Raw genomic sequence first — 7,836 nt, 5'->3', positions numbered from 1 at the left:
CTGCCACCTCCTATTTCACTGCCAACCTGAACTTGCTGAGGTTGTGTATTTGTATCTGAAACACAAGCCTGTGTAACTTGATCATTACTGGAGCAGCTGATGCACTGCATCCAACCATTTTCTCTTTCACAGCGGAATATGTTGTCAAGACCAACTACCGACCCGAGTCGCCCAATGGCTGTATTTACCCAGTGTTTTGGGTTTTTTGTTTCTTTTGTGTTCTTCTTCGAGTCAAGCAAAGGTTTGAAGATTTTAGAAAACACAAAAGCGTGGCTCTTCCATTGCTGAATTAGATTTATCCTTCCGAGGATATTCCCAGAATGTAAGTTATTTGTACATTTGTCAACACATGGGGAGGCATAAACATAGAAAAGCAACAAGTCATTCTCATCGCGACGGTTGAACAAGTGGACCAAGTAGTCCGCAACACGTGACTCTGCATGATCAGTTTTTTTTTTTTTCAGAGGCAGAGGTATGGCTGCAACCACCCTGTTGCCGACGTACAACTTGTTCTCATCAAGCTGTTTTGCTACGTCTTCAACAGGATCACTTTGAAAGACTTGCTGCAGGATATCGGAGATTTTCCGATTCTGGTCATCTGGGATGCTTACAGCCAGACTGAACATGCCTTCTGTTCTGTACCTGTGAAAGTACAAACATACACAACATCCCATCATGTATATTAGATATTTTGCTACAGAACACAATATACTGTAGTTTGTTTGATATGTGGATGTGTGATGCAGTAACCTTATCTGACCACTAAGTGGCACCCTTACACCATTTACTCTGTGTGCATTTCTCTGTGTTTATGCTGTACATGACTCAGTAGTTCTGAAGTTTCTTCCAATTTTCTTTAACTTGATCTCACAGAAACATGAAGGCATGCATACATTGTTTAACTTTGTGTTTCTGAGTTTGGCAGTATTTCTGAGATGCTGATGGTAAAACTGAACTCTGAATGTGCTTATTGGAACTTGGATTGCAACTTCTGTATTTATAGCCAACTGATGATTAAGTTTTCTATCGGTGGACCAAGGTGGCAGTATTGTTTGAAATATAAACAGAACTGATTACTAGAACTTTATTTGTATTATCTTGCATTTTGTTGTTGGTAGGGTTAACTTGATGTTGCTAAAAGCCTTATCTTACTTCTATCAACTAATACATGTTTTATGTTTATTTGCAGAGGGATAAGTATGTAACATAAACAAATGCCACAGCATTTATAGGCTAAGCTAATTTGCAGTCTCTGTCCCTAGATGGCCTTTAACACCTCGTCATACAGTGTACTGTAATGTACCTGCATCTCTGAACATAGCCTTAGGCAGCAAAATTATTTCAGTGAATGATTCAGAAGTCAACTCACGCTTTCAAGATGCCATTTACAATACTTGCAAGCCTATTCTGGTCCACAGCAGCAAAACTGTTTTCAGTAGACAGGAAGAAGGCGAGTGTCACAGCCATCCAGCAAAGGCCCGCCATCTGCACACAGATCAAGTTTATTAGCAGATCATAGAGTCAATCAATATATCAATCATAAAGAGGATTCACACAATGAAAATAAAAACAGCAATGGCCGTGTTAAAATGTAAATGCAAATATATAAACTGTTGTAGTCTTAGTAGGAGACATCTTGTGTCCAGCAGAAAAACTAGATTCTGTAATTTTGAGTAGTAGTAGGACTGGATGCATTTTTAAGGATTTTTATGTGGGAAACACATGAGACACACATTATTGTTCCAAGCAGACTATTTGCATGTGTCGTAATACACGTCTGGAGGGAATCTTTAACTGTTTGATTAGGAAACACTATGTTACCTGTGCATTTCACTGATGTATATCAGTTAAACTGCGACACTGGAAAGTAACATTCACATAACTTACTTCCCTTTTTGGGTTTTTTTGGTTTTCTAAGGTGTTCATAAAGCTGTTTTACCAGTTAATGAGTGAAGCCTCAAGTCCCTTTGTGTTATACATTTTGCAACAATTCAATCATATGCATACAGAGGGTTTTTAATTATGCTATTTTGTAATTGTTCCTGCATAAACCCAATACATACTCAAAACCTGCTTAGAATTAGTATGTTGGATGGATTTCATCCAATAAATCGGAGCGAATATATATAGATTAAGTAAAGATCTCTAGTTAACAGGTTTTTGCAGCCATGGCCACTCTCAGCTTCTTTTGGGATTTTTACAAGGTGTCAGGAGAGATAAGACTCCATTAAAGGCCTAAGAAGTGCATAACTTGCATAAAAATTATGACTTGAGTTTGCTGCCTCTCTTTTTTAAAATAATGCTAAATATAGCTAAGTAAAATCTTTTACCTCCTTTGTTGGAGAAAGATGTCGGATGGATGCTGCCTTCGTCTTCTATTTTCTTCTCAGTGTTGGGAGTGAAGGTGCTGCTGCACTGAGTACAGTCAGGAGGAAGGAGCCTTTTTTTATAGAGGAGACGTTGACCACAGCCAACCCCTCAGCAGCACCATGACCGTATTTGAACACGTTTCAAAAATGAGGAAGACGGATGAAGACTGTTATTGAAGTAGGTCTTCTCTTGTCTTTTAAATGTTTAGATTTTACATCTGGACTAAAAGAAAACTAATGACCACTATGATTTTCACATTTTACTTTAACTTCTTCATTTACACATACATTACACATATACAATAAAAGAATATGTTTTGGACTGATTTTGATTTGGTTCAATGTGGATACAAAAAAAACACAGGAGAGCTGAGAGAGTTAAAAAAAAATCATGTCTGGACATTGTTGAAGAAGAATAGTTAAACCAGGACAAATGGCTTTTTTTTTTAATTGTAATTGTGTATTTTATTTTGACACAGCAGCCAAAAGTGCTTTGGAGAAGTTCTTTGCACTTTGTTTTGTGACTTGCAGATGGAAGATAGAGATATAGAAATACAGACGCAGTCAGGTTGCAACTTTCTACATTTCTGCTGTGAGGTAAATAAAGAGGAAGTGCAGGGGGACATAGTTCTCACACTTCTTTTTGAGCTTTTTTTCCACATATTTCTAAGGTTCAGTTTGTAACATTTAGAAAAATTAAAATAGTCAGAAATTAAAAATATATCGTTATCGTTTTTGATACATTACAATGAGAGATTTTTATCTATAGGTGCCACGGTTCGCCTCCATGGAGTTTATCATGTTGCACCGGCATGTTTCTACAGTAGCTAAGGGTGCTTCAATCAATCGGCCACTGATCAACTGATATGGAGACATAGGACTGACTTAAATGTAACACAAAAAACACGATAAAATTTAATTTTTCTTTTATGTTGACCTTTCCTGCTTGTTGTGTAATTTGATTGGTTGTTTGTATCATGCGCATAGTGCATCAATCAGCATTTTAAGGCTGATCACCAATCCCTGGTTCTATTTGAAGCCTTATGTGCACACAAGCACACACCTACACCTCATATCTCACACACCAGTGCCGCCTCTCTCTGCTCCTCTCTCCATATACCGGCTGTATGTGTCTGCTCCGTTACTTTGTTGATCAGCAGTAAGTATTATAAAGTCACCCAAGAAACACAACTCATGTTTTACATCTTTTCACCTGTGTCTTCACAACAGCAGGTGAGCCTGAGGGACAAACTAAACACTTGCTCTAGATAGGGGTGTAGTGCGTATTCACCTCTTTTCTTTAAGTTCAACTTGGGTCAACTTTGACTGATCTTTTTTCTCTTGCTTCAACTATAGGGAAATGTTTTGTGTTTTAGGTTCACTGTCAAATGCAATCTGCCTTTTCACCCTGAATTGTAGATTTTGGATTTCAGCAGAAACAAAAGTCAGGTCAGATAAGAGATCTCAAACTACGTCAGGTAATTTCACAAGGCAACGCACAAGTTTACAACATGTGTCTACTAAAAGGAAGAAATTTTGCCTCTTCATTCTGACTCTTGGTCAGTTGGTCCAAGTACATGAGGACTTCAAGGTGATGCATGTCACCAACAGCTCTCACCATTAGTCATTGGAACATTGCAGGGGCTCCAATTATTCCTTGTGGCATTTGTTCAAATTGATAGAACCCAAGAGGACAGATAAAGGCTGTCTCCTCTTTATCCTCCTCAGCCATAGCTTATAATAACCACTCCATAGATCCAGTACCAAGACCCACTTGCTGACAGGCAGTCTAAGGCGTCATTAATGCGAGGCATTGTGTACTGGTCCGGTATGATGTGGCTGTTTAGAGTCCTGTAGTCAATACAGATTCTTCGGTTCTTTTTGCGAGCAATTACAATTGGTGAGGTGTAGGGACTGCAGGACTCTTTAAAAATCCCAGCTCCTAGCTGTTGTGTGTGTGTCGTTGCACACTGTCAATGTCTGCAGGTGCCAATTTGTAGTTCTTGGGTCATGCAGGCGTATGTGTTGCTCCATGCCTTTCGCCATGCCAACATCCCATTCATGCAAGGAAAAGACCTTTTCGTGTTTGAGCTAGCTTTTGACGGAGTCGATTCTTCCAATTTTCAGGGAGGCCAAAATTGGGATCATGTCTCCGCTCCTAACTTTTAACTGAAGTAACATGAAGTCAGAGGTTGAACCTCTAATAAGCTGCTCAACTCTGGCCTTGTTCACTGCACTAACTGGGAGGCCCTCTCTGTACTACTTTGATAAGAGACCTCTCTACTCTTTGCAGGAACTCTGACAGAGGTTCACTAGGCTGCTAACGGAGAGATCTGAACAACAGGTAGGGGTTTTCTCCTGACTCTGACGTACCAAAAATGCTCTGTATTGCCTGTATGTACTCCGCTGGGTTAGCATCAGGATCAGTCATACGCACAGCCTGAATGATATCTAATGCTGGGCCTTTCAGACTCTTTGGTCCTTGTCAGAGCACTCACTTTCATCTATCATGAGCTTTGCCTGTTCTAGCCAGATGTCTAGACATTCTTCTCCTGTGGGAGTGGGACTGACTACTTACTCGCTCTTTTTATTTCATACACACCCAGGCTGAAATGCACACTCATGCAGGGCTTGTGGACATGCAAACATGGAGAGAGTATGGTTGTGAGTGATAAGGCTGCCACGTTAGCAGCGCACCCATGAGCAAGATTACTACTGGGGTGGTAGGTAATTAGCCAATTTCGCTTCACCAAGGGCACAGTAGCAGGCTGAAACATGAGATAACTAACATTCAGCTACTATATACATATACATCCATTCCCTGTGGTTCTGTGGGACATATTGAGCATGCATTGTAGCAGAAGTAGAGAGAAGACAAGATATTAGAGAAGAAAGAGCAGTAGAAGGATCTAGTACTATGAGACAGAGAGAATTTTGACGAACTAAATGAGGAGAGAGAGAGAGAGGTGATCAGGAGGAGCTGTGTGCACAGGTGAGCAGATTGGCTGATGAGGAGGTGTGGCTGACTGGCAGAGTGGAGCCGGTCCGGTAAGTGGAAAAGTACTGAGATGGCTGAGGTGAACAGGTGAGGAGGAAGGCAGACTGTGACAACATCTACACCCTTTCCTCTGCACCAGTTAACCAAATCCAGCAGTGATGGGTTTTATATGTTATAATTCTAATTACTAATTGTTCACAAAGCTTAAGAGGTTGTTACTTGAATTGTCAGGAATGTTAAATCCCAGCGGTGCCTCCCTTTGTGTAGCACGCATCCCATGTAGTTAGGTATATTAATCTGCTGCGTGTAATAGTACTATGTGCCCTGGGCACGGTTTAAATATAAGTAATACTTGTACATACAATAAACTGCATAAGCTTATATGTAATAATAATAACCTCAAATAGCATTCACCCAAAATATTTATTATTTATGATAATCTATGACACAACATGTATGCTTGCAAATGCAAAATGACTATGACTAAGCAGAGGCAGGCTGCTGGAAATCTGACAGGAGGGAAACAGTCTCCACATTGGTCCAAAATAGCCTCGTACAGTCACAAATGTCTGTCTCCTGAATCAGGTAAATCAGCTAAGAGGGTTGGTTGTTTGTTCCAGGACAGTCAGTCCAACTACAATAAAGAAAAACAAAGATTCACAAATCATGCATGCAATATTCATGCAGTGTACTACAGTGTAAGATTTTGCCATTTCACCAATGGAAGCTTAATTCTAACCATTTTGTCTGTCAAAAACGTACTCAACAGCCCACCCTGTATATTAGATATTTTGCTACAGAGCACAATATACTGTAGTTAGTTTGATATATGGATGTGTGTGTGCAGTGACCTTATCTGACCACTAAGTGGCACCCTTGCACCATTTACTCTGTGTGCATTTCTCATTGTTTATACTGTACATGATTTAGTAGTCTCTGAAGTTTTTCTTAAACCTGATCTCACAAAAACACAAACAAATGCATGCATACATTGTTTAACTTTGTGTTTCTGAGTTGCTGATAGCAAAACTGAACTCTCAATGTGCTGATTGGAAGTTTAGGAACAGATCAAAAACAATTTCTGTACTTAAGCACTTGGTTTAAGTTTGCTATCAGTGGACCAAGATGGGTGGTAATATTGTTTGAAATATATATATTGCATTTTATTGCTGCTGGGTATATGTTCATGTTGCTAAAAGCCATATCTTCTAAGAAATGTTCTTTAAATTTGTTTTATTTTTTGTGATTAATATCAGTGTCGTGTTTATAGCTTGTTGCAGTGCCACCAGGTGGCCAACCTGTCCGTAAGCATGATGAATCTGTTGTGAATCTGGTGTGGGCTCAGTTTAATAATGAAATATAAACTGGGTTGTTCTGTTTGGCCGACAGAATCCAATCTAAGTAAAAGATAATATAGTAGTACAGAATGATGCTGAGCCAAGCTTTAATCAGAAAAAACAACAGAAAATCTAGAGATTTGTGTAATGCTTTACAGAAACATGGAGTACAATGACATGAGTACTGTAAATACTTTTCTTATTTTTCAGGTTGAAATTCAGAAATCTGAGTATAAATGAATCATAAACACAACAAATGCTTGGTTAGATGTAGATTAACAGGAAAACCCAGCTTTGCGAATGGATAGAGGTCCACTACATATACATCATCAATAACAAATACATTATAGTGCACTTAAAAGTTCAGAGTTTCAAATGAAATGAAATGAAAAATGGTTTGTCCCTAGCAAAGTAAAAGTTAAAGAATGTATTGATTTGGTATACTGTTATTGATATATATAATATATATATATATAATTTGGCTTCAGTTGAAAGTCATTGTATCAGCATGAAGAAGTGCTTGAGAAATATGCTTGTTATATTTTTAAGTTTGTTATTAGCTATATTATTAGTTTAGCATTTTTAGACATGCTATCGATACGTCTGTTGATCACTTGGTTGATGCACCATTCAGTTTAGAATGAAATGTCTCAATAACTATTTAATATATCAGCAATAAATGTTTGACATTCTTGGTGCCCAGAGGGTGATGTTTGTCCAATATTTTAGGAGCAAATACCTGAAAAACTAATTACTTATTACTAATTACAGTTAGCATGGTAAAATGGTGTGTTAGCATTAAGCTGCTAGCATGGCTGTACACACTTTGTCCAAGCAAAAGGAGTCTGTCTCAGTCAGGGTGGATCTGTGGGGCTGCTGTCGATTCTTTTTCAGATTTTAACTGACCTGTTTCACCTGAATCACAGCTTTACCCAAACTTAACTACCCTCTGCGACCCCTTCTACTCCAGCCACCTCCTCTACGTCTGCCACCTCCTCTACGAATTCCACCTCTTCTACGCCTGCCACCTCTTTTACCCCATCCCCTGCTCATTCCTCTACCTTTTTGTCCTTTGCGTCTCCTCCCTACTCTTCCTTTTCGTCCTTTGCGTCTCCTCCCTACTCTGCCTTTT

The 7,836-nt window shown here is 39.1% G+C and overlaps 1 long non-coding RNA gene across 1 annotated transcript; it reads right to left on the bottom strand.

Annotated features, from left to right (window-relative positions):
- Nucleotides 1-13: 13 nt before the first annotated feature.
- LOC118327435 lies at nt 14-2,410 on the bottom strand. Its single transcript, XR_004796689.1, has 3 exons — nt 2,331-2,410; nt 1,370-1,485; nt 14-642 (listed from the first exon to the last, which is right to left on the bottom strand). It is a non-coding gene; the product is annotated as an uncharacterized LOC118327435 (long non-coding RNA).
- Between the last annotated feature and the right edge of the window lie 5,426 nt (nt 2,411-7,836).

The sequence above is a fragment of the Morone saxatilis genome, unplaced genomic scaffold (assembly GCF_004916995.1).
Source record: "Morone saxatilis isolate NCDOM2014 unplaced genomic scaffold, NCSU_SB_2.0 Contig17, whole genome shotgun sequence".
NCBI classification, from domain to species: Eukaryota; Metazoa; Chordata; class Actinopteri; family Moronidae; genus Morone; species Morone saxatilis.
Note: the sequence above shows the minus strand (reverse complement) of the source record. Positions and strands in the feature narration are given on the sequence as shown.